Consider the following 27,980-nt stretch of genomic DNA (forward strand, 5'->3'; position numbering starts at 1 on the left):
ATGGTTTCAGTTCACCTGATAACGGTTTAAGTTGCGACAGGCCCCTAAGCCATGCATGACAAGTAGCAAAATAAGCATTTTGAGGCAACTGAATCGTCTGTCAGTTACATATCAATGCAAAGACAAACCTTTATTGACTAATGAGAATGTTCCTGGTGGTAATTAACAGTGTGTCATGTACACCTCTTGTTTCCCAATATAACTGACTCGCCAAGAAACACTATCCTCAAAGTACAGTTTCAAACACCATGTGTGTCTTGATTTTCACAACTCAGCAGACATCTATTTAACGTAGAATTGTTTTCTTATTTTAAATGACAATACATCAAACATGTGGTGACTGCTGACAAGATTTAGCAAATTCAAATGTGTTTAAATTGAAACAAAGTACTACAGTATATACATAGAATGGAATAACATTTACTCATCTTCATACAATAGTGTCATGGTAAGGTTAAGTTGAAATGACAAGTGCTGTTAGATTTCAAAAGAAAAACGCATGACAGGTTTTAAGTTGCGTTTACACCGGCAGCCCGATTCTGATCTTTTTTTCACAAATCAGATCTGATGTAATTAGTGGAATTTAAAAAAAGATCAGAACTGGTCTGTCTAGTCTGTAAACATGGCCTTAGTATATTACAAAGCTACTTTTGAATTGTCTAGTTGTATTGGAGGGCTGCTGTTTGGTACCTAGTGGCTGTGCAAAAGAAAAATCACTGCTAACGTTACTCATCCTTTTCACTAACAATTTCATACCTCCTCAGTTCCATAAAATAATGCCAAGAGATACCAAAAAGCACACATCACAGCCTCCACAATGTTAGTTAGTCCTCTGGTCAGAGGGGGAGAAATGACCAGAATAATTGCACTGTTATAACCATCATCTGTATGATATTGTAGGGTATTTCTATGCTGTACAAGGAAGCCATACTGCAGCCATTCATTCAGTGCTTTTCTGGGCCCCACTCACCACACTACCGTCAATAGTTAACATCACTGTGCAGCATGGAGGAGCTTCCAGTACCATAATGTAGTGCCATTTGGGATGCACCCTTCCCCTCTCCCACCTCAGAGAGAGACTATGAGCAGCCTGTGTACTGTGCTGGTCCTGGTCCACTAGTGATGATGTCACTGGCTCCCAGCAGGACCTAGCTCCTCTCGGTGACTAGGCAGCAGTGAGATGTCGAAGGCGTTGCCGATGCGGAGAAAGAACTTACGCAGCACGGCCCGGAGTTCTGGAATCAGGTCAAACTGCATGATCTCACAGAGAAGTGGGAAGTACCTGGATGCATGGGCCTTGAACTGGATAGTACAGGGATACAGGAAGGGACACAATTAGCTCACTCTCCATCAAAGACATGGGAAGGGAAAATTACAACTTATTTTTTTGGTACAGTGTTGTATATGGGGTTTAGGGTGAAATTGCCCCTAGACGCTGATCTTGGGTGAGTCTTACATTTCCCCCACTATGGTTAAAGACTGGGGGAGGGGAAAATGATGCTAGATCTGTACCTAGGGGAAACTTCATGTCAGAGGTGTATGTGGCTCTACTTTCTGATTGACTCACCCTGTCATCGCTGATCTTCACAACCTTGGTAAGGAAGAGGAGGAGGAGATTGGTCCAGGCTTCCCGGTGGCTCTCTGACGTCAGAGTGAGGAAGTAGGCCAGGGCCTCCCCACACACACTGCAATAGACAGAGAGACGTTACGGAAGTGAGTGAATGTGGAACGTATTTCCAGATCCGAGCAGCAGAATATTAGCCTGGTGGAACCCAGCCTGATCTCGGGATAACTCACATTCTGTTTCACTTTAAACAAAATGTGAGCGCAGCAGTCAGTCTGACTGACCAGACTAGCAAAATATAGGTTCCTGTCTCAAAGTCTGTGCTATTCACTCTTGTCCACAATGAGGGACTAAAAGGTGCTGAACAGACAAACTCTTAACACAAGTCAATAGCACCATTTCCTCTAGCGAAGTGTCTTGTTAAAGAACAGAAAAAAAACATCTTTATGTTCTTACTTGAGCAATCGTCTCTGCACCTCCTCCCAGGCTGCCTTGCGGCTGTCATCTGTGTACATGCGGAACAGGATGCGGAGGCCACAGGCCAGACTGTTGGTCTCCTGCTTCAACAGGTTGGGTTTGGACTTCCCCTTGAAACCTTAGAAACACCAACATGCTGTGAGACAACTGCTACTGTATGTTAGTCTGGGGCCGGATGTATCAAGTGTCTCAGAGTAGGAGAGCTGATCTGGGATAAGATCCCCCCCGTCCATGTCATTATATTCATTGTGATCTAAAAGGCAAAAATGATCCAAACCTCAGCTTTCCTACTCTGAGACGCCTGACACATACACCTCCAGATTAGAGTTTGCTGTGACAGTGTGAAGGTATTGAGCAGGGGTGTCGAACCCATTGGCGAACCCCCCAGGGAACGCATTCGGTCTTCAACGAGGTCTGGAAGGCCACACTGAAAATTTGTTTGATTTCCTTGGCATCAAAAAATTCCTCTATCTGTAGTTTTTAAATTTTTCGATGATCCCGGACTGTCTCGTGATTATTAGCGAGCTGGACAGTCAAGAAACTCTATTAATGTAGGTCCATTGACTGTGCACAGTGATTATTAGCAAGCTGGACAGTCAAGAAACTGTATGAATATAGGTCCATATAGTCATTTTAAAGGCCCATATAGTCATTTTAAAGTATTTTAAATTCATTTTTTTACGTTTCCTTATTTAAATGTTTTACTCAAACCACCCTCGGCCCGGATTGGACCCCCTCACGTGCAGGATTTGGGCCGCTTGACACCCCTGGTATTGAGGGTCCTGAGTCACATACCAGCCTTCCACAGGACAGTCCTCTGCTCGTTGTTGGAGTTAAAGGCCTTGGCGAAGCGGTGGGACTCCAGCAGACAGTCCAGCAGTTTGAAGAGCTGATCCGAGGTCAGATAGTGGTACATTCCCTGGTCCTGGGCCTCCAACTGGACATCTGCATCTACTGTGTCTCTCTGGAGAGGTTGATAACACAATGCTCAGTTATAACCAAATGTTATTAAGCCTTTCTGATTCAAACTTTTTTTAGTTGTTAGTTGTAATAACATTGACAGCCCCTCAAAATATTATTTGCCATAAAATAAATATTGCCCTTAATGGCTTTGCTTCAGTTATTGAAACAGAGCGACTTCAACACTAACTCTTTGGTTACCTGTGCAGCAGCCAGGTTCTCTGCATCCTCCTTCCTGCTGCTGGCGGGAAAGAAGACCAGGTTGTCTATGGTCTGGATTAGCTCCAGCTGCACAACACACTTAATGAGCAGCGCTGAGAATAACCTCTGCTCCTGCATCTCTGCAACACATTGACAGACACAGCACAGCCAGTTTGAGGGGCAGGAAGAGAGGAATAGGAGGCAGGAGAGAAACATGGCCACAGGGAGAGATTTGGAGGGGTAGGGATGGTGACAGGGGGGGGAGAAGGTGAGAGACAGGGACAGGGGGAGAGAAAGGGAGAGTCACGGGTCATTGGCAAGGGAGAGACAACAAGGGGAGGGCTGCCTAGGACTTGCCCATACACCTCCACACAAACTCACTGGCTGGGTTCCTAGCCCTGGGGCCGTCCTCATGTGTGCCCGAGGAGCCGCTGTATGTCCTCTGCCTCTGGTTCTCCAGGAAGATCCTGTCCACACTGCACACTGACTGCTGGTCCTCCGTACGAGTCTGAATGTCCACTGACTTCTGGGATATGGAGTCCTGAGAACACAAGAGAGGGACCGGTAATGTAGCCTAGATTTGAAACACATCATACATAATCACAACCAATGATTCCTATTAGCCACTTTCAATGCAACATACCGAAACAAAAACTATGCAAGACTTAGTAGGCAAAACTAACTATGCAAGAGATTTAATTGTAGGATTCTTTTACATTGACACGCACAAATCTGGCCCCTACTCAACACAGACCGGTGCGAAATAACCAATCAGAGCTGTAGTAGCCTATATGCAAATAAATCATTGCTATATATGGATGTGTCATTCACTTTGAACTGGATGGTTTTACAGCATGAGCGATCACGATTATTATGGGCTTGTTTTAAGATAAAAGTGAGAGCTGCATGTAGCCACTTGTGCACATTTGTTCATATTATTTACTAGTTAGTGAGTTATTAGCCCAGTTATAGATCATTTCTAGTCAAAAATGGGGGGAGTGATTGCTTCCTACAAGAGCACAAAACATGTACACTTCTATCCATCTTTGAAATGCGAGTCAGGTAAAGAGCTTTTTTTGTGTCTTAAAGGGGCAGTGTCGAGACAATAGGCAGAGAGTAGGATCATTTGTCTTATTCTCTGTAATAATGGGAATAATAATCCATTTTATTTTGTAAAGTGGTTTCTTGCATCAAACAACAAAATGTCAGTCACCTCCTCGTCCGAAGGACAAGTGGATAAATAAGTCAAGCCCTGCATGTAGGCCTACATTGAACTCCACACATTGGTTGATACTGTATGCTGAATGATATAACTGCTATTTCCATGTTAAAATGTTATGTGATGCATTTTCTCCATTGTTTTTTTATGCTACACCCCTCTGGTAGGCCTACATTAGGATCAGTTAGGTCATTATGATCAGTCAGTGGCGTTAAAACAGTAAATTAACGCAGGTACAGCCTCAGTGTTCACAGTAAACACAACGTTCAAGTTTGCGCTCAGCTGGCCTGAAATTTGCTCAGTGCCGAAAAATATCAGAGGGAACATCGATCACAACTCAGCATGCTGTTTCGATTCATTTGAGCGTTAAGAAGTACTGTATTGGGAAATCAGTGTGAAGTCTCAAACATAACGCAAATAAATGGTCAAAGTGGAATGGTAAACACACGAGCAGTAAACCTACCAGGTTTGAGAGGTCGTACTGTGGCATCAGCTCCCCCTCTCCTCCAGCTGGTCTCCACGTCAGTAACCTAAGGACAGCAGACCCAACACAGAATAGAGTCAATTTACTCTTGCTATGAATTATGCACACTTACAGTGGTTCAACTGCAGTAATAACTTCCTGTAATTAAAAAGGGTCTTACGCATGAGGGATGGTTGTTTTGAAGATGTCCAGCATACAGTTACAGGTTTTGTCCCATATCTCTGGGCTGAACTTCTCCCCGTTCAGAATGACTACATTTTCCAGACAGTTGGTCCCTGAGCGCGCCAGCTGCTCGTTGTCTGAGGAGAGACAGAGGTCAGAGGGAGGGAGAGACAGAGGGTCAAAGGAAGAGAGGAGGGAGGGAGAGAGAGAGGGGAGGGAGAGTGGAGGGAGAGAGAGAGAGAGAGCGAGAAGGGAGAGAGAGAGAGAGAGAGCGAGAAGGGAGAGAGAGAGAGAGAGCGAGAAGGGAGAGAGAGAAGAGAGAGAGCGAGAAGGGAGAGAGAAGAGAGAGAGCGAGAAGGGAGAGAGAAGAGAGAGCGAGAAGGGAGAGAGAAGAGAGAGCGAGAAGGGAGAGAGAAGAGAGAGCGAGAAGGGAGAGAGAAGAGAGAGCGAGAAGGGAGATAGAAGAGAGAGCGAGAAGGGAGAGAGAAGAGAGAGCGAGAAGGGAGAGAGAAGAGAGAGCGAGAAGGGAGAGAGAAGAGAGAGCGAGAAGGGAGAGAGAAGAGAGAGCGAGAAGGGAGAGAGAAGAGAGAGCGAGAAGGGAGAGAGAAGAGAGCGAGAAGAGGGAGAGCGAGAAGGGAGAGCGAGAGAGCGAGAAGGGAGAGCGAGAGAGCGAGAAGGGAGAGCGAGAGAGCGAGAGAGAGCGAGAAGGGAGAGCGAAAGAGCGAGAAGGGAGAGCGAGAGAGCGAGAAGGGAGAGCGAGAGAGCGAGAAGGGAGAGCGAGAAGGGAGAGCGAGAGAGCGAGAGAGCGAGAAGGGAGAGCGAGAAGGGAGAGCGAGAAGGGAGAGCGAGAGAGCGAGAGAGCGAGAAGGAGAGAGCGAGAGAGCGAGAAGGGAGAGCGAGAGAGCGAGAAGGGAGAGAGAGAGAGCGAGAAGGGAGAGAGAGAGAGCGAGAAGGGAGAGAGAGAGGAGAGAGAGAGAAGGGAGAGAGAGAGAGAGAGAGAGAGAGAGAGAGGGAGGGGAGGGAGAGCAGATCAACGATAGAGTGAAGAAAGAGGGTCCTAAACTCTGAGGTGTTTTAGATGAGACAAGGAACCAACCAGTCCTCTCCTCTCACCTTGTTGTACACACCAGTACAGTTGGGACAGGATATCATCCAGGAGAATATCACTGAGAGGCTCAAAGTACTGAGTGAAGACATCACAGATGGCGTAAAGTGCATGGTTACAAGTGGTGGTCATCCATTCAGCTTTCTGGGTTTGAAGAGGAAAACGAAGTTCATACAAATGCAGCAGCTGGCACCTTATTCCCTATGTAGTGCACCACTTTTGACCAGTACTCATAGTGCCAAACCATTTGGGACACACCCTATGTATTTTCTGGCAGTGACACAAAGTTCCGGAAAATTAGGTTAGCTTAGTCTAACCTCAGTCTGCTGCTCTGGAAGTTTCATGTTGTCAAAGATCCTAAAGATGATCCTGAACAGATCCTGCCACCAGTGTTTCTTGTAGGTGTGACCATAGGTCTTCATCACCTCAAACATCACAGTCAAGCCCCTAGAGCAATGGCAAGGAAACAGGGATGATTTATTAGTAGAGGGTCCACACTCAGAAAAGTCTATTCTGCTATTTTACTCATTAAGGCAACAAAAGCAGGGATGATCATATCACTTGTGAAACTCATTCATTCATGCCAGGTTGACACAATAAAGACTACTGCTGGTAGTTCATTGTGCATACATTGCTTTGACTCATTATCCTCCAGTCAGGAGATGAGACAAGGACTAGGGACACAGGTATTCAATCAAATAAATGTATTTTATAAAGGTCTTTTTACATCAGCAGTTGTCACAAAGTGTTTTACAGGTACCTGGCCTAAACCCCAAAGAGCAAGCAATGCAGAAGCACAGTGGCCTGGGAAACCTTTCTAGATGTTTGTTTCAGGTAGGATGAGAAGGGCCTTACCTGGTCCTGACGTCCAGTTTACACCGGTTGATGATGCAGGAGAGCTCAAACAGGATGGGGAACCATCCTCGCACCCACACCCGGTCCTCCGGGGCTACATTCATGTCATCGCTGGTGTAGTCTTTGAAGGCCTGGCAAGAGAAGGAGGAGAGGTGTACATCCATGGGTAAGAGAGGAATCTCATGGCCATTCAGAGAGTTGGATTGTCCTGAATAAATTATACCTGAATCCATACATTCCCTTTTCGTCTAGGTGATCTCCATTATATGGATTATCCATTACTTATATAACCCTACAATAGTTTTTGGTTTGTTTGACTATTTCATACTTTATAACTTCTGCCCAACTACTAAACATCTTAGTTTTATCTCTGATATACACCATCAAACTGTTAATTATTGGAGTATTTCAAGTCCTTCTCAATATAGTGCTCACTGCTCACCTGTGGCCTCTCAGACACATATTTGGCACAGTGGCGTATGAGGCGGATGGCCTCCATGCTGGTGTCAGGGAAGGAGGCGTTGCAGGCAAACTCAGACAGACACTTTACAGCATCCTGGAAAGAGTCAATGGTGGCCGGGAAGTGCTTCTCAAATACATTCGCTGAGAACAAAAACATAAAAAACAGAGAAATGACTAGATACAGGAATGGGTAATAGACAGGTTTCTCTTTGAGTTTCTCTTTGCACTACCATCCTCTATTGTTCTTCATGTTTACATCGGTAAGTCATGTCATTGCCCAAGGAGTAGCTAGTGTTGGTCAGACTCAGAGAACCCCACACTTACTGACGATGTAGCCGGTGGTCTGGAAGGCCAGCTCTACGATGCTCCGTCCTGGTCCGAGGCAGCCAGGTGGAACACTGAGAAGATGTTCTTCCAGCCTGACCGGATGTTCCCAGCCTGGGAGTTCACCATCTGAGCTATACACCTCACCACCATGTCTCGAATGGTGGGAGACCTGTTGGCGTTACAGATTGAATCATTATGGAATCATTGCTTCAATTCAAGGTTTTCATAATTTTCCAGGTTTGAATTGTTGAATAATTTCACGTTTTGAATCGTTGAATCATTTCAAGATTTGAAGAAGTGAATTGTTTCAAGGTTTGAATCATTTATTTGTTTTAGAAGGCCACAAAGGATACAATTGCAGCAATTTTGACAAGCATTGGAATTTCATTCCATGCACTAATTAGTGCAGGTTACAAAATAAAACAAAGCAGACCTGTTCTTCTTCATGATATGTTCGAAAGGCCTCAAGAAATCCTTTTGGAAACGGAAGTTGGCGAGCTCTCCTTTTTCTAAGAATTTCATAGACAGCTGCCTCAGGGAGTCAACAGCAAATATAGCCACATCCTCATTGGAGTTACATCCAACCTGTACAGATACAAATGCATCTGAACCACTGTTGTCTCCCCCGAAAACCAGCAAGAGAACAGCTCCATATAAATACATGCAGATAATGCATTTTTTTCAACAGAAATTGCTACCTAGTTAAAAAACACAAAAACCTTGTTAAAATGGTCCCCGATGACTTCCCAAATTCTAGACCATTGAAGCCTGATGCGGCCCATGTTGTAGTAGGAAATCTCCACAATCTTCTGAAGGCTGAACATACGCGGATGTGTCGGTGAGGCAAGCTCGTCCATGGATACAGCACACAACCACCGGACAAAATCAACTGCAAAATGACAACAAATGCATTTAAAGCTGTTAATATTCATGTACTCAAACAATAACTTCAGAGTACAAACTACCTACCTCGATTCGAACTGATTTATTTGGTTTGTTTCAACCATTATTTTTGTTCAACCATTATTACCTTCAGCACAAATGAGGTTAAATCTACACAGCATTTTTTTTGTAGAGAAATATCAATCAATACCAACCTATTGCATTGCCATCGAGTCTGGTAGAACCAGTAAATATCCTGAGAAAAAACAAACAACATAAGATGAATTTTTCTTTTAGAGGTTTATTGAGTAATAAAACTGGAGAGGAAACAGCAAATAAATTCCATCATAGGGCCCATTCTATCAGCCTACCTGTCAACAGCAACGACGACACTCTGGGAGCTCGTCTCTCCAATGGACTCCTGAATACTGGCTATTTGTTTACGGTCCACATTACCTCCAACTGCAAGACAAACATTGTGTAATGAGAAATAGCTAAGGTACATGTTTTAAGAAAACACCATTAGTCAGACAATGATACATAAGATTATATTACACATTATGAATAGAATATAAAAACCAAACCAGGCATTGTGACAATAGGCCAGAAACTCATCTAAAAGCCTTGTGCATTCCAAATGGCACCTTAGTATATCCCATATAGCATACTACTTTTAGCAGAGCCCTATGGGGTTAGGGTGGAAAAGGGAATAGGGTGCCATTTGGGATGCAGCCTCTGTCATGGAAAGGCAAGAGGACTGACCCAGTCCCAGGTACTCTGAGCTGTCTGAGGCCTGCTCTCTCAGGCTGGCCAGGAGGCCCCCTTTGGCCGGGACTGTCCCTGAGATGTAGCGAGCCTTCACCCCTGTCCCGATAAGCTGGGCCAGCTCCAACTGACTGATACACTTCAGGATCTGTGAAAGACAGGACAGAAGAGTCGGGGTTAATATTTTCTGTTACTATTCAACCTTTATTTAGCCTGGTAAGTCATTTAAAAAAGATTCTCATTTGTGATAACTAGCAGGAGAGAAGTGAGAGTTACTAATATTCTAATACCTTTATTTAGCCTGGTAAGTGATTGAGAACAAATTAATTTTCTGACATCGACAAGTCGGTCAACAATTAAAAAACAGTGACAATATACTGGGAGAGAGACTCGTATTAAACATCTCCAATCCAAAATTAAATATAGAATCGGCTTCATATTTCGCAACAGAGCCTCCTTCACTCACCCTGCCAAACATACCCTCGTAAAACTGACGATCCTACCGATCCTCTACTTCAGCGAGACTCCAACACTTTACTCAGCAAACTGGATGCAGTCTATCACAGTGCATCAGTTTTGTCACCAAAGCCTCATATACCACCCACCACCGCGACCTGTATGCTGTCGTGGGCCCTCGCTACATATACGTTGCCAAACCCACTGGCTCCAGTTCATCGATAAGTCTTTGCTAGATAAAGCTCCGCCTTATCTCAGCTCACTGGTCACCATAACAACACCCACTCGTAGCACGCGCTCCAGCAGGTATATCTCACAGGTCATCCCCAAAGCCAACACCTCTTTTGGCTGCCTTTCCTTCCAGTTCTCTGCTGCAAATGACTGGAATAAATTGCAAAAATCGCTGAAGTTGGAGACTTATATTTCCCTCACTAACTTTAAACATCAGCTATCTGAGCAGCTAACCGATCTCTGCAGCTGTACACAGCCCATCTGTAAATATCCCATCCAATCTACCTACCTCATCCCCATATTGTTTTTATTTACTTTTTGCACACCAGTATCTCTACTTGCACATCATCATCTGCACATCTATCACTCCAGTGTTAATTTGCTGAATTGTAATTACTTTGCTACTATGGCCTATTTATTGCCCTACCTCCTTACGCCGTTAACACACACTGTATATAGATTTTCTATTGTGTTATTGACTGTACGCTTATTTATTCCATGTGTAACTGTGTTGTTGTTTGTGTCGCACTGCTTTGCTTTATCTTGGCCAGGTCGCAGTTGTAAATGAGAACTTGTTCTCAACTGGCCTACCTGGTTAAAAAACAAACAAATCGAAATGCAGTGACAATATACTATAGAACAGAGTTTCTTAATCCTGGTCCTGGGGAATGAAAGGGGTGGACATTGAATGTTTTGCCCCAGCACTACACACCTGATTCAAATCATCAAAGCTGAATGATCAGTTGATCATTTGAATCAGCTGTTTACTGCTATGGCAAAAACCAAAACGTGCACCCCTTTGGGTCCCCAGGACCAGCATAGAAGACAGAGTGAGACTAACCTCGTGCCAGGAGTTGCCCAGGTAGTTGCCATCAGTGTGGGCGACGGTGATGAGAGTCTTGATGGTGTCAATATTCTTCTGCTTCATCTCAGAGATACCAGAGCTGGCTGTGAGCAGGGTGAACCGCGCCAGGGCCTGGACGTACGCATCACGCTCTAGCTGGATGGTGAAGATGCAGGCTATCCTGATGGCACAGCGGATCCCCTCCAGACACAGAGAGGCTACCTCAGTGTCATCACAGTCCTGAAGACCCACGCTGAACGCGGCTAAGAACGGGGTCCATGCCAACTGGGGGGAAAAAACACACAACGTCAATACACAAAGAAGGATTTCATGAGGGTTGTAATATGATCTTAAAATGGTATTCTGCATTCGGTTACAGCATCAGCTACATTCCCATTTTATACTGAAAGGAATGCATTAGTACTGTGAGTAATGGTGACATATGGTAGCAGCAGTGGGATGTTGTACCTTGAACATTGGTCTGAATATATAAATAGAATGAGTTTCATTCTAATGTTTGTCCTACTGGTAATTCATTCTAATGGTCTGACATGGTCTCTGTGAGTTACCTTGAACATAGGTCTAACCATAGAAATAGAACGAGTGTATTTCTTCTCTTCATTCTTTAAATGTTTTTAAAATTTCAATTCTATGGGTCTGACGTGGTCTAGGTGGGTTACCTTGAACATGGGTCTGACGTGGTCTAGGTGGGTGGCGCTGGTGAAGGGAGCCTGGACGTGGCTGACTGCCTCCATCAGGGCCTTGGCTGTCTTAGCCATCTGCTCCATCTCTACGTTATACAGCAGACGCCTCTGCTTCTCACTGGCTACATCTGGAGGAAACAGAGACTTGGTGGGCATGCTCTCACATACAAAACACACCTACTGTACACACACAGTCAACAACTAGCCACACAAGACCCTATGTTGATGCAATCACTGTGCCTCTGAGGACAGAGAAGCTTTGAATCCATTTGCTTGTTTCTTCTTGACCCAGGTCATTTTGTCATCCAGCAACTTACTTTGTTTGCTGGATTTGAGGGTTAATTTTTTGGTTTCATTCATGGCTATTTTCTTCCCTGCGATTTCATCGTAAATAGCTGACAGGTACTCCTCAGGTAAATCTTTGCTGTCGTTGATTCCTCGGTTCATCTTGATGTATTGCTCTTTTGTCATTTTATTCTTCACCTACATTAAAAAAAAAAATAATAATAATAATGTTTGGTCACAGCTCATGTTTTAACCTTAATGACCTCTCTTAATCAAGAAACCGTTTGCTTGACATACTTACTTGGGGACTGTGAAGGTCTGTTGTCAGCATAATGATTGAATAAGCCAGGACATAGGCCGTATCTGCACTAGCGAACTCAGTTTGCCTGAAGGAACAGAGAAAACCCCCAATGTCATAACATGTACTGTGTAATATTATCAGGGTGGCTGTGGATAGGAATTCTCTGGAACCCACTTCCCGACACCTAAAAGTCAGAAGCTTTACACACAGTCTCTGCTCTACTCGTTCGGCTGCCCAGGGAACAGGCTACTCTGGTGAATTTCAGAGATGAATGGAAAAGGTGCAGCCAAAACATGCAGCCAAAACATGCAGCCAAAATGAAACGGAATGCGCCACTGGGCTTACAGGACCTTTGTAACAACACTGTACATCTCAAGATCTAAAGGCACATTCTCATTAAGCTGATTGAGATCAAATGGTTGGCATGCAGACATGTGGGTAAAACTTGAAGAATTATCATACACGATTAACAGTGAGAAATGTGAAGGGAGGGTGACCACAAACATTTGTGAGGAAAGTAGAGGTACATGAACAGAACGTGATCCGGAGCTTCAGCTCTAGGGAAGAGGCTTCCAGGGGGGCGGATCATGCCGGTTACCTTCGGATCCGCAGCCTCGGCCTAACATTAGAACAACCTACATCTATTAAAGCCACACCATGGACTGCATCCCAAATGGCACCCTCTTCCATTGTCAAAAGTAGTGCACTATAAAGGGGAAAGGGTGCCACTTGGGACGCAGGCCATGCAGTCTGTCTACTGATAGAGACTCACCCTTGGTTACATTCTAAATATCTGGCCGCAAATTTTTCCATGAGACGATCAATCTTCTGGGCCTCTCCGGGCAGACGGAAGCCCTCCAGGAATAGACGCAGAGCCGAGACAAAGTCCTTGCCTTGGAAATCCATCTGGTCAACATAGGCGTACATCACCTCTTTATTAATGCGCTCGTTATCCCCGATGAACTCACCCACCTGAGTCTGATAAGCAAAGAAGGAAGTCCATACAGAGGCATTTCAATATACACAAACACAACGGAAATACAGTGTATATCCAATACGTTTGTGGACATCGGTAAGAAGAACACAAGTTAGATATCTCTTTTTACAGGCTAAGAGGAAGTTAGTCTCATTCATTGCATGTCATTTCAGCAGGTGCTTACAGAGTCTAGCCTCTCCTCCTGGTGCAGGAACTGGGCTAGGTCCTCTGGTGTGGTACCCAGCATCCCTTGCTCCTGCAGGTACTGGATGCCCCTCTTTGGCTTCTTGTTGAACCTGCACAGGAATAAAGAGAGGGGGATAAGTCTGTGATAAGTGACTGAGCAGATTGACTGATCTACAAATCATAAAGATGAGTTATTTAGGATGCAAGGTGATTTGTAGATTAGCTAGTGTGCTCAGTCCGACTCTCAAACACAGCCACACTGAGCTCTCTGGGCCACTGATAGCTGCTCTGACTACACTTCCAGTCTCCAACACACTTACAGGTCGATGCCTTGCTCGATGATCTCTTTCTGCTGCTTGAGGACCTCGAACTGCTCTGCGTTGTCCGTTCCTGACATGAGGGTGCTGTAGGAGCCGATGCCTGAGGAGGCGCTGGAGTCCAGGGAGTTGAGGCTGCCGTAGCGGTTGATACTCTCTGGTGGCTTGGTGCTCTCACTGGGCTCCTGATCCACGGGCTTCTCCTGACCTACAGAAGAGGGGCGGCAAGTAGGGACATCCCATAATATTAAGAATAACCCTTTCCTTTATAAACACTGTTAGAGGTCTCAACCTGGATCATCTCAGGGGCTCACTACTGTACCAGGTCTGCAGCTGTAAGCCTGAACACCACCTGTGTTCACAGCGGGTTAGCAAACACAAGGCCACACAACAAACTGAAAGTTAGCTACTACCTAACACTAAGGCAGAGGGGATCTTTGCTAAAACTGATTATCAAGATCAACCTCAGGCTCTAACTGGAACAATGGGTGTCTAAGGCTATGAATACATTTCAGGATTTACCTGCTCTTCCTTACAAGATCAAAGATAGAGAGCAAAACAGATCCAGATCAGTGATGGAACACAACGATAAACAAAAACGTAGTTCAGTGTGAGCTGGAGAGAGATCTCAGATGTGTAGTTAAAGCCTCAGCGGGTTTGCGTGTCAGTAAGAAGGGGCTATTGCAGTAGCTCTGGTTATGAATGAGGACAGTTTGGTCTCAGGAGAAACACAGAAGCTCTTATTCAACAGTAGTAAGTAAGTGGTATCTTACCTAGACTGGTCTGAGAGTTAGGGTTCACATACTGATCATTGCTCCACTCCACCATACACTTGAGAATGGACACCAGACACTCGAGACCCTTTTTCCTCAAGCTCAGTTCCTACAACAACAAAAAACACACATTAAAATGGTCACACAACAGGAAAGGAGATCTATGGATAGTGAGTGTCCATTGGAAGCATTTCTTACCTGCGCAGGTGTGGTGCCAAGCTCATGCCCCACTCTGCCCTGTGCTATCTTCGATAGGTAATTGACCAGCCTCTCAAATATATTGGCAGCGTTCAGGTCACAGTCGTAGTTGACATAGATATCCACCACACTCTGGGCGTCTGTGAGGAGAGGCAAGAGACAGAGGTGAGTGTCTGTCTGTCAAAGCCTCAGTAGTGGGAGGTTGCTGCTACCTCGCTCTCCCTTCAAGGTACATGAACAGAGGAGCAAACTGAAGTGAAGAGGGAATCCAGCAGCTTTTCTTTATTGGTAAAACCAATGTGTTTCAACCCTTCATCAGGGTTTTACAGATAGACAAAGCTCTGGTAGTGTGAAGTATAGTAGACAAACCAGACACCGACCTGCACAGATCCTGGTGAGGCTCTGGATCACCATCCATTTATGATCATAGGAGCTGGTGGACGTCTCCAGGATGTAGAGGAATATCTCCTTGAAAAACACCTGAGGGAAAAATACTCGGTGATGAAACTCCACCATATCTGTTAACAAAACCCTGTCTAAATAATTTTGTAATGATTCAAAGGGAATAGGGTGCCATTTGGGACAGACCCATAATGAATCGAGACAGTTCCAGTACCTCGATTTGCATCTTGAGGTGAGTCTTGAAGTGGGAGAGGAGGGTGAGGAAGATGGAGAGCGAGAGCTCGAAGACCTCGGGGACAGAGGAGACGCCGTTCTTAGACAGCGCCACACACAGGTACTGCTTGATGGCGTTGATGAACATCTCGTTGGTCTTGAAGACGGGCCCCGCGTTCTGCAGGATGGACAACAGCAGCTGGAGGGACAGCACCTTGGAGCGCAGCTCGTGAGATCTACAGAGACAAGCCGAAAACAACATTTACTTTAAGCATCCACATATAATGCATGTTAAGACTTGCCATGAGCACGTAGATAATGTCATACTATCATATCATAATGATGCAGACTAATATACAATGGTCATGCATAGAGCAGGGCTGTTCAATCCTGGTCCTGGAGGGCTGAAACACTTCTGGTTTTCATCCTCTTCTTCTAAATCAGGAACTAATTCAGACCTGGGACACCAGGTGAGTGCAATTAACTACCAGGTAGAAACAAAGTGTTTCAGCCATCCAGGACCGGAATTGGACAACCCTGGCATAGAGGGATGTAACATACTATTAGCCTTACTACAAGACATTATAAAACAAGTTATAAAGCTAATTTATTATACCTGTAGGCTATAAGTAAAGTTATAACAAGAGGTTCAATCATACAGTCATTTCCTGTGGCCATATCCTACGGGTCTATTCATACAGTAACTAGGTGTGACAGGGTATGAAGGAGAGCTAACTTAGGATCAGGAGGTCCATCAGACAGTGGCTTCATAGAGAGTTTGCAGAGAGAGCGGAAAACTAGAAAGGCATCCTTCTGGAGGATATGGGAGAACTTAGCAACAGGAGACGAACCACTCGTAGCTCCAGATTCCTAGAAAATGAAACGCACAGATTAATCTGAGATTAACGAAAAAATTATACATTTTCATATGCACAAATGTACATGAATGCACCAAACAGATGTTAAAACTCCATAGACAATGTATGAATCCCAAATGGCACCCTATTCTCTATATAGTGCACTAATTCTGACCAGGGCCCATAGGGCTGTGGTCTAAAGTACTGCACTATAAAGAGAATAGGGTGCCATTTAAGATGCATACAACGCGATTCTATGTTGGGGAGCTGTGTAGGTGGGCACCTGAGTGTCGTTGGAGGAGACAGAGATCCTGTCATCTGTCAGTGAGGGGGTGAAGCTGGCAGATATAGGTGTGCCAGGGATACCGTTGGTATGGACGTTCTCTGTGTCGCTGCCCAGCCCGCCCTCCTCCTCCACCGGGACTGGCATATCGTCTACACACTCTGTAGCGCTGCACACACTCTCCCTGCATTCTACACACACGCACGCAAGCACACACACGCACGTAGGCAAACAGACATATGCATGTCAACCTCTCCTGGCTCAAAGTGGAGGAGAGATTGACTTCATCATTACTTGTATTTGTGAGAGGTATTGACATGTTGAATGCGCCGAGCTGTCCGTTTGAACTACTGGCACACAGCTCAGACACCCATGCATAACCCACAAGACATGCCACCTGTCTCTTCACAATCCCCAAGTCCAGAACAGACTACTGTATGAGGCGCACAGTACTACATAGAGCCATTACTACATGGAACTCTATTCCACATCAAGTAACTGATGCAAGTAGTAGAATTAGATTTTAAAAAATATACAAATACCTCTTCTGGAATAGCGGGACTGTGAAGCAACACAAACAAAGGCACAGACACATGCAGACACACACACGGTAACATACGCACTATACACACACGATAACATACGAACTATACACACACGTACACATGGATTATGTGTTGTAGATATGTGCTAGTAGAGTAGTGGCCTGAGTGTACATGCTTAATGTGTTGTGAAATCTGTTGTCAATGTATTGTAATGTTTTTAAAATTGTATATCTGCCTTAATTTTGCTGGACACCAGGAAGAGTAGCTGCTGCCTTGGCAGCTAAAATAGAACTTAGGATCATCTCAGAAAACATAACAGTGGGGCTAAAATTGTATGATAAAGAAAGATAATTTCCATTTCAAAATCCATCCACCTTGTGCATGGTCAACAACTTTCTCAAGGAACTAAAGTGAGTCCAATTTTCTACAGACAAGACAGACTATATAAGACTATAAAGTTAAGAAAATGCCGTGTTACCTCCAACAACTGTACTGACAACTTCCTGCAGCATGGTCTGGACCATCTCTTGAGCCTGCTCCTCCTCATAGTTGAATGGTTCTTGCTCAACAACCCCTTCACCATCTTGTGGAGAAAAACCTAGAGCGATGTAAACACACTTCACCATACTTACTAAAATCAGATTGAGCTGCAATGTAATTACTTTCAAGTTTCAGTAGAGGACAACATCCTGTAGGATTTAAGGGTGGCATGTAGCCTAGTGGTAAGAGCAGTGTGCCGGTAACCGAAAGGTCGCTGGTTCGAATACCCTAGCCGACAAGGTGAAAAATCTGTCGATGGTGCCTTGAGCAAGGCACTTAACTCTAATTTGCTCCAGGAACGCCGTGCTACTATGGCTGACCCTGTAAAACAACATTTCACTGAATATATCTGGTGTGTGTGACAGTAAAATATTTATACCAACAACAAAAAGATGCACATAAGTCTTTGAGAGACTTATTTGACCATCACTCCACTACTGCTACCACGGCACAGCTACATGTGTACAAAACATATTAAACCGCAGAAGTCTCTGAAGACCATTTCATTATGAATCCCAATAAAGGACCTTTGCCTTGTAATACCCTGTAGAGTTCAAGGAGTCTAGAATGTACATGATATTTAAACATCGCCTATTTTCTTTTAAGTGCACTACTTCTAAGTGCACCACTTCAAAAGTAGTGCACTATAAAGGGAATAGGGTGTTATTTAGAACATAGCCCTTGAATTCTGATGGAAGCTTCCTTCCCGCGATCTAAGAGCTCTGTAGCCCTTTACCTTCGTGGTAATTGGGCTGTATAGACAGGGCTAAATTGAAATGTTCCTTACAGAAGAAATATGAAAATAATATGCATAAGCATGGTAGAGTTTGGAGATTATGGGGAAATTATTAGTTGAGAACACAACAGTTCACCTGACAAGGCTGAATTCAAACATTACACTGTTAATTTCATGTACTGTACTTTTCGCCAGTGTTGGAAAAAATACTTTAAAGTACTACTTAAGTAGTTGTTTGGGTATCTGTACTTTACCATTTATATTCTTGACAACTTTCACTTCACTACATTCCTAAAGAAAATAATGTACTATTTACTTCATACATTTTCCCTGACACCCAAAAGTACTCATCACATTTTGAATGCTTAGCAGGACAGGAAAATGGCGCATTTCACACACTTATCAAGGGAACCTCTCTGGACATCCCCATGGCCACTGATCTGGTGGACTCTCTAAACACAAATGCTTTCATTTGTAAATTACTGTATGTCAGTGTTGGATTGTGCTCCGTAAACTTTAAAATTGTGCCGTCTGGTTTGCTTAATATAAGCAATTTGAAATGATTTATACTTTTTATACTTAAGTATTATTTGAAACCAAATACTTTGACTTTTACTCAAGCAGTATTTTACTAGATGACATTCACTTTTACTTGAGTCATTTTCTATTAAGGCATCTTTACTTTTACTCAAGTATGACAATTGGGTACTTTTTCAGGCACTGCTTTTCACCACATTTGTTGATATCGAAATCTGAAAATACTCTGGATACATTCAGTAACATGATAAGAATATTCCTGGAAAATGTAGGGTGGGTGCAACATAATACAACAAAATGACAAGGTGCAACATAAGAGGAATAACTGGTGTCTCCATGTGGCCACACACCTCTCCAAAGTGTGTACACTTCCTAAGTGCTTTCAATGCACTTATGAATCAAAGAAGAGCCTTGAGCTATAAGATGTTTTATTTTAGCTCTCCTAGCTGTGCCATTGAGGAGAAAACACACTTTTACTGTTGTTGTTTACGCAATCCAAAAAACAGCCCATTATAAATCACAATCTGAGTCAAGTGAGCATCAAATCACAGGGCAATTCAGAGAAACAGATCATACTTTTGGTGTGCATAGAAAGGGGTGCATAGAAAGGGGTGCATAGAAAGGGGTGCATAGAAAGGGGTGCATTCAGGTGTGTGTTCTGCAGAGAATTTCCTTCCCAATAGACAAACATCGGCTCATTCGCTTTGGAACATGTCATGTTGTAACTGTACATCAAACTATGAACAAAAACGTTGACACTGTATATGAGTTTTATGATATGGAAATGTGATGTGCACATGGGTGTATGGCTTGCTTGTATGGCATCAAAGCGGTATTCATTATAATCCTCAACGTCTCATGTTTCAAAATACATAGAGTCATCTTAATTTACAGCATTACTCTCTATCAGACAACAAAACATTTTGCCCAATTGCTGGGAGGGATGTGGGCAACCTCTTGTCACGTGTGGTGCTCAAGTTCAGAACGTCGGTCATTCAAAACCCATTCAGAGCTGTGAAGCGCAGACCCTGAGCTCTGACATCATTTATAGTATGTTATTGTACAGCCACTGCGTTACAACTTAGGCGCTTATCTGTGACAAAATCTGCCATTTTCAAACTGTGTAAAGGGGCTACCATGGCAAACCTCTCTCTCAGCACAGAATGTATAGGAATACTAATTCACCTGCATGGATTTTACGTCTCCTAATCGAATGCAGTGATGAAGGTGACACACTGAAATATGGAACAGTGATTTCCATAGAGACAGTAGACAACATTCCATAGAGACAGTAGAGTGATTTCCATAGAGAGAGACTTACCCTGTGCAGCAGCAGCGGTAGCTTGGTCCGCCTCCGTCTGCTCATTCTCAGCACTGCAGAACACAGAACCGTTCTCAGGCTCCAGGTCCCCGCAAGTGTTCTGCTCAGGCATCTGGGTGGCCTCCTCCTGAGGTGAGGGTGAGTCGGTGTGCTGCGCCTGTTTAGGGGAGGCAGGGGGCTCCAGATGAGGGGAGGCAGGAGGCTCCTGCCCCTGTTGGCTGACTGGTGACGGCTGCAGATGCTGCTGTCTCAGACGCTCCTTCTCCATCTGTCTGGCCTCCTGGAGCTGGTGAGACAAGGGAACACACACACACACACACGTTTTCACTTAATGCATAACCTTAGACGGCACAAAACATAACCATAGGCCAATTTTTTTTAGACCATGCACTGTCAAGCCAAGCACTAAAACATCACTGGGTATCATTATTTTTTTTTCATGGTGTCTGGTATACAGGTCAATATAAGGAAACCAATCACAATGTTGGTACTAAGCACATACATTGTTTTCTGAATCCAGTGTCTCCAAGTCGTAAATGATAACCAATGTTACATTCTTGATTTCTGACTGGCATTGTGAGATTAGGTTTAAATGAACTCAACTGGCTGCCAAGTGGTGACGTCACAGCTCATAAAAGGCATTCAGTGCAACAATGCAAACACTGACCAAGGCAACATACTTTAGGGAATGCTATACTATATCTCTTTAATGCAGGGGGCTTAGTCAGGGTTGGTTCCCTGGTCGGGTCAGCAGCTAGCTGATAGGCAGGCCTGCGCGTCTCTACTGGAAAGAAAATCCCACTTGGCAAAGATAGCAGAGAGACGAGTCATGCCAAGATGCACACACACCCAGAAGAGAGTTCATATATCATCAGCCACTTCAACACCAAGCAGCGGAACGCAACGCACTTCCCTGCTGCAAGCTGTACCTGACACACCTGCTTTCTGGACGACCTAGAACAATTTATCCTGTGATTTGAATGCTAGATATCATTGGAGAGTTTAAATAAACTTGAAAAATTATATAATTATGTTCCAGCTTCATTTCCATTGATGCTGGAATCATAGAAATATAATTACTGGAATGGGAAAAGGCCCTCAGACACTTATGGGTACACTCAATATGGCCACTGGTCAACCCGTCATGGCACATTGACTTGAATGGGGATACCTGTTCTAGTCATTCTATTTCTATGGCCCAATTATGACGAGAGAGAGAGCGCTTACTGCTTGGTTCTCCATACGTGCAAAGATAACATTGAGCATCTGTGTGAGGGTGGCCTTGGCCGTGGTCTGGTTGATGAGGTTCTTGCTGGCCAGGTAGATGTTGTAGCAAGTCCTGACAGCCTGCAGCACTGTGCCCTCGTGGATTTCGATGTGTTGAGAGGTCACCGATGTCAGCAGAGCCTGCAGAGTGACAGCACCCATTGAAATAGAATGCTTTACTCCTATGGGTACACCCTACATTACTGCTAGTATACCCATTACGGCATCATTGACTTGAATGGGGACACCCATTCTACTTCTATGGCACCGAACTAACAATCACTACCGCTCACAGTTAACAAGATATGCTTTTTATGACCAAACACAAAACATTATAACAACACGAGAATGTCCATTTTCAATCATTCCTATCATTAACAAATCAATTATGGTTACCTCCCGTCTCTAAAATCATGATTTTGATGCTATTGCTTAGTGGGCAGTAATATTGAACAGTAAAAAACAATAACTGAGCATTACGTCCGCTATGTATCTGCCAAATGTTAGATTGACCAGTTTGGCACAACCTTGAGAAGAAGGGCCTGAACACACCATTGATGTGTGTTATCTGCTCAGTGGCGAGACGACAGAAAGACAGGCAGACACAGGCCAGTCAGGCCTGACACAGGATTAACGCTGAGGGGAGTAGAGGAGAGGCAGGCTGGGGCTGGTGTGTCTGTCACACACAGTGTGGAGGAGAAGAAGAGAAGAGCTCATACCTTTATAATTTGTAGCTGAACACCTTGGTCTGTCTGAGGGCCTTGAAAGCAGCCACATATCGTCTCGATGATTCTATCGATCAACCTCTTACCAGGCGTGGTGTTGTCTGGTGCGTTTCCAGTGAGGTGGCCATAAGCAATGAGTTTCTGGAGAAAGAAAGGTCAGGTTAACCCTCAATGGTGCATGTATTGGACAATAATACAGACACATTCTATAGACATATTTTGATCAGTGCCAGTTGCCAAGATAAGACATACATCTAATGAAGCCGTTTGTGTTTGGGTGTGTATTTGGGTGGGTATGCATGTGTGCACGTCCATGCGTGTAGTGTAACCTACCACTGACCTGTAAACAATCTAAAGATGTGATGACAATGCGAGGACATTTGGACTGGCAGGCTAACTCAAATGGCAGGAAGTACTTGTCTGCTTCAATGATGGTATCCTTGGACTTGACCGGTGGTAGGGTACTGGAATCAGCATTGCTGTCTCCAGGAGGGGGACTGGGGGGGGCACACAGTGGCAACTAAATGGTTAAAACATTAGGCCAAACAACATGTCTGAGGAACTCAACCACCTAACATTGGACATTTGTGCCTCAGTGAGCAATGGCAAACTGGTTACAGGGGTAGGGAGGAAAACAGGGGAGGGGTACCAGTGTCTGCTAGGTGGACAATGACACAAACACAATAGCTGGATTCCAATTATTTACCCTTCTCCAGAAGTGTGCACTTGAACACTCCCTACTGCCAATGCTTACATCAATCCAATGCTTTTAAATGCATGAGGGGAGATGTATGAGTGAACACATTTTGGGAGAAAGGTAGAGAATCAGGATGTAGCCAATGTCAGTTACAGTAGCTGTGGGAGCCAGTCTACGGAGTCAATATTTGTATCACACTTCTCGTTTCAGCTCCATACACCCTCCCTCTCATTTCCTCAAACATTAATTTGGTTGGCAACGAAGCAGATCAGCCAAAACTTGAATGGCATATTATTGCAGACTCGAGAGGCGTTCATCTCCCCAAAGCACATTTGTTTTTGTCAATAAATGTAAAAAAGTGTCTTGTTTTTAACGTTGAGTAAGAAGTGATGAAAGCTTTATAGACTGCTGTGCTACAGTGTGTGTGGGAGTGTCCCAAATGGCACCATTTTCCCTATGGGCCCTGGTCAAAAGATGCGTACTATATAGGGGGTAGAGTTTCATTTGGGAATCACATTGTGTCTGGTCAGTGTTCCAGCCTGGGGCCTGGGGGGTGGTGACTTGGACATGTGAGGGCTCAGGTGTGACGGGGATGAAACCTCCACACAGAAGCCAACAGGAGATGTGCGGGTCACTGAGCTGCACTGAACTTTGGGCCTGTCTGGCTTACCAACCAACAACATATTCAGAAAGGAAGATTGTTGTTCTCAGGAGCCAAGAGAAGGAGACACATCAAAACAACCCATTATTTACCACAGACATTTCAAACATACACACACACACACACACTACATCTCATAGTAAACCCACCTCAGCTTCTCTGTTTCTTCTTTAATTTCCTCTGAAAACAGGAAGAGAGAAACAATTAACCAAATACCTTTGATATTGGCCCTGCATGGTCTGTATAATGCTGTACATCAACAGCCAATGTTATATAGCAGCAGTAGAGGGTTTCATTACATGAAGGCATGGGCACTTTGTCAAATTAGCCGCTGTCCTTGACCTTCATAGAAGATCCTGCCAAATTGAATACTCCATACAGATATTGATGTCCGCTGGCAATACAATTACAGTTGAGATGCTCTGAACATGACAGAAAACATCCAATACTGTAATATCATTTCTCTTCATAGGAGCTACTGTCCATTTTATGATTACTTCATGAGTCATGATGAGATCATCACCAATGGCCTCATTATCAGTGACATCATCAGCCCTGGCCTCTATCAACCAGAGTTGTATTCATTAGTACACACAGTAGCGAAACATTTTGCAAAAATTAAAAAAGAAAACAAGAGTATCTTGTTGGACAAATTCAGGTAGGTCCATCCCTGTTCTGGTTGGTTTTCTTGTGTTTGGTGTCTAGCGAATACTATCGAGACCTGTAGGACGGAGATCACTCTGGGCCAGATAAATAATAAGAGCAACACTGTGGGACCAGATACAGAGATAACCTCCCCTCCATCATCATCATCATCATCATTATTTAGACTACAATGGAACGGGAGGCACTGACCACTCAACAGTGTACCAGACACAATCAATACAGAATGAAGATGAACTAAATAACAAACCTAGTGTTTGGTGGAATTCAGAAGAAACAAATGCCCCCATGACTTGTCAACCCGAAAGGCAATCAGTAAACAATTTAAGTAAGTATTTGTTTAATCAATCTTTTTTTCACCAAAATATACACCACATTTGACCCTAAAAACCATTCACTCCAAGTTAAGAGGCAGCAGATCATCCAGACGTTTAATGCAGCTAATTAAACATTTGGGTATCGGTGGAGCAGGAGCCAGTGAAGGAGAGGTTGGGGTCATGGTCATCATCCACCTGGTTTCATCTTGGATGGCAGTATACTTCTAAGCAATGGCGCATGTTAGGCTGGCTGCTTACATAGCTGACAGTGAAGTTGTGTGCATAAGATATGCAAGTCTATGTACTTGTCATACTGATTCATTAGTGAGCAAATAGTCTTTGGTTTTGACAAACTGGCTTTTCTGTTCTGGAATGACTTTCATAGCACAGCTGAAAGTTTACCCTATGTATAGAAGTCCATATTATAAGATTAACTCATTTGGTAAGATACTGTCTAACAAACAACCTACACATTCTCTCTATTCCCCTTTAGATTTCTTCCTTAAACAAAACACAAGAAACCATCTGGTACATCTAGTGTTGTATAAGTGTGTTCCAGATGTTTACCATGCTTAGAAGCAGGTGCAACCATAGACATTGAATTATTAGAACCGGCCCCACCCATTGCAGACCCATTGAATTTGATACGGCCGCTCAAGTAATTATGTTTCTAAGACAAAATATAAATATGAAACGCAACATGTAAAGTGTTGGTCCCATATTTCATGAGCTGAAATAAAATATCCCCAACATTTTACATAAGCACAAAAAGCTTACTTCTCTAAAAAGCAAATTTGTTTACATCCCTGTTAGTGAGCATTTCTCCTTTGACAATATTTTAATGTAATTTATTGAACCTTGATTTAAGATCATCCATCCACTTGACAGGTGTGGCACATCAAGAAGCTGATTAAACAGCATGGTCATTACACAGGTGCATCTTGTGCTGGGGAAAATAAAAAGCCACTCTTAAATGTGCAGTTTTGTCACACAACACAATGCCATAGATGTCTCAAGTTGAGGGACCATGCAATTGGCATGCTGACTGCAGGAATGTCCACCAGCTGTTGTCAGAGAATTTAATGTTCATTTGTACGCCATAAACTGCCTCCAAAGTCATTTTAGAGAATTTGGCAGTATGTCCAACCAGTCACACTACCGCAGTCCACGTGTAACCATGCCAGCCCAGGATCTGCACAGTCGGCTTCTCACCTGAGATCAGCCACCCAGACAGCTGATGAAACTGTTGGTTTGCACAACTGAATAATTTATGCACAAACTGTCTGAAACCATCTCAGGGAAGCTCATCTGCATGATCGTTGTCCTCAACAGGGTCTTGACCTGATTGCAGTTCAGTGTGGTAACTGATTTTAATGGGCAAATGCTCACCTTTGATGGCCACTGACACACTGGAGAAGTTTTGCTCTTCAAAGTTGAATCATAGGTTCAAATGTACCGGGCAGATGACAGTCTGTATGTCTTTTTTGAAGGTATCTGTGACAAACGGATGCATATCTGTATTCCCAGTCTTGTGAAATCCATAGATTAGGGCCTAATGAATTTATTTAAATTAACTGATTTCCTTGTATGAACTGTAACTCAGTAAAATCTTTGAAATTGTTGCATGATGCCTTTATATTTTTCTTCAGTGTATATGCAATTGCATTTTATTTATTGTTGTCAACGGCTGGCAAGCATAAACCTCCTGGCACGAGATGTTTTCAGCACTACCATAGACTGACTTCAAGGAATTATGGATCAGAACTTTCTGTGGGCAGTTCACTACTTGGGACATTTTTGGGATCATAGCCTATTTAGACTATTACGACTAGAGACCAAAACCGTGGACACAATTTGTGGGTTAGTGGTGCACCCACAAACACACACAAGTATAGTGCAATACTTTTGACCAGGGCTCATAGGGTTCTGGGTACAAGTAGTGTACTTTATAGGGAATGTGGTGCCATTTGGGATACATACCTTATCTAGTGATGTTATGCAAACTCTTGTCCCATTGCCACAGTCCGGCCCACAGTACCCTTCTTGAGCCACATCATTCACTGTAATGTTGTTCTCTGTCTCCACAGGGTGGGACCAAACTCTCGGTGAATAATTGCATCAATTGCTAATGTTAATCCTGAATTAAGATAATGTAATAGAATATATTTTTACCATGTTTCCTCTCCCTAAAAAATTACAACAAAATCTATACAAATCTTTGTATCTGTGTGAATCTGCCTATTTATAAACAATGAATCTGCCAATGTAATCACTGTCAACATTATTAAAGCAATGATGGCAGCATACAAATAGCCTTGCGCTGATCAAAATGTAAAACTAATGATTTAGTATGGATTCGTAACTAAACACGCCGTCTTTGGAAGGCACAGGGTAATTACGGGATACTGGTGTGGTCACAATGGAGTGGACCACCCCTCTCACACCTGCGCCCTCTCCCAGGCTACACCCCAGACGACAACAAGCATACATATCCTAACAAACTAGATAACTGGTATTGATCACGCTTGATTTTGTTTTCGGCCCAGTATTTGAATCGAATCCCGATTCTGCAGCGATTTAAAAGCAATACTTGTTTTGAACGCAGCCCATATTGAGAACGTTACTACAATGAACGAATTGCAACGATGTATCCAAGCACTTCATGTATCGAACCGAGAGTCATTGGTGCAGTAGCACGATGTGTGTAACCTATGACAAATGATGATGACACCCCAAACTTACACATTGCCACAATATAACTTACCTAGTGCCACCTCACAGGCTTTGCGCAACTGGGAATGGTGAGCTTTTTTCACCTCCTTATCGGCTAAAATCTTCTCCAGTGCTCGGTTTAAAAACATGTTTCTCGTTTTACTCTCATACATGATGTGATGGAACTGTATTCAAAGCTGCTGCCCCGTGGACAGAATAGTGTTGTTATAGTCTTATTTTTTTAGAGAGGGTAACATTGGAGCACTAAGAAGAAACATAAAAATATCCTTTATTCCAGAAAGGAAATCCCACCGATTTCTGTCAGCAACCTGTCAGCGCCATGTTGAAAGGAAGTAACGTCATTCCGTCACTTACGTCAGCAATGAAATCTTGTTTCTGCTGGTTGGGGGGGGAGTTACTCCTATGCCATTGCTTTACATTGGGTCATTCCACATAGCTATATCACAGAGGGTTAGTTATAAAACATATTTGTCTATATGCTGCTGACTGAGGCAAATCCCCCGACGCTGGCTATACGGTTTTGGAAACATTTGGAACTTAACTTTCATATGAGCAAGACATTTATTAACATTAAAACAGAGCTTCTGGATTGTAATTCAAATGGAGCCAGCAGTGGTCCATACCTTCAGTTGAGAACCCAAGAGGGGGACTGGCTGTTAGCCCCTTGGTACCCCTTGGGTCCTCAAGAGCTAGGGACATCAAAAACTTTTGCACCACTGTGGATCATCAATGTCCAGTTTGATCAATGTT

The 27,980-nt window shown here is 43.7% G+C and overlaps 1 pseudogene; it reads right to left on the reverse strand.

Annotated features, from left to right (window-relative positions):
- Positions 1 to 89: 89 nt before the first annotated feature.
- Positions 90 to 27,556, reverse strand: LOC115103126 (brefeldin A-inhibited guanine nucleotide-exchange protein 1-like; annotated as a pseudogene).
- Between the last annotated feature and the right edge of the window lie 424 nt (positions 27,557 to 27,980).

This window comes from Oncorhynchus nerka, linkage group LG20 (genome assembly GCF_034236695.1).
Source record: "Oncorhynchus nerka isolate Pitt River linkage group LG20, Oner_Uvic_2.0, whole genome shotgun sequence".
NCBI classification, from domain to species: Eukaryota; Metazoa; Chordata; class Actinopteri; order Salmoniformes; family Salmonidae; genus Oncorhynchus; species Oncorhynchus nerka.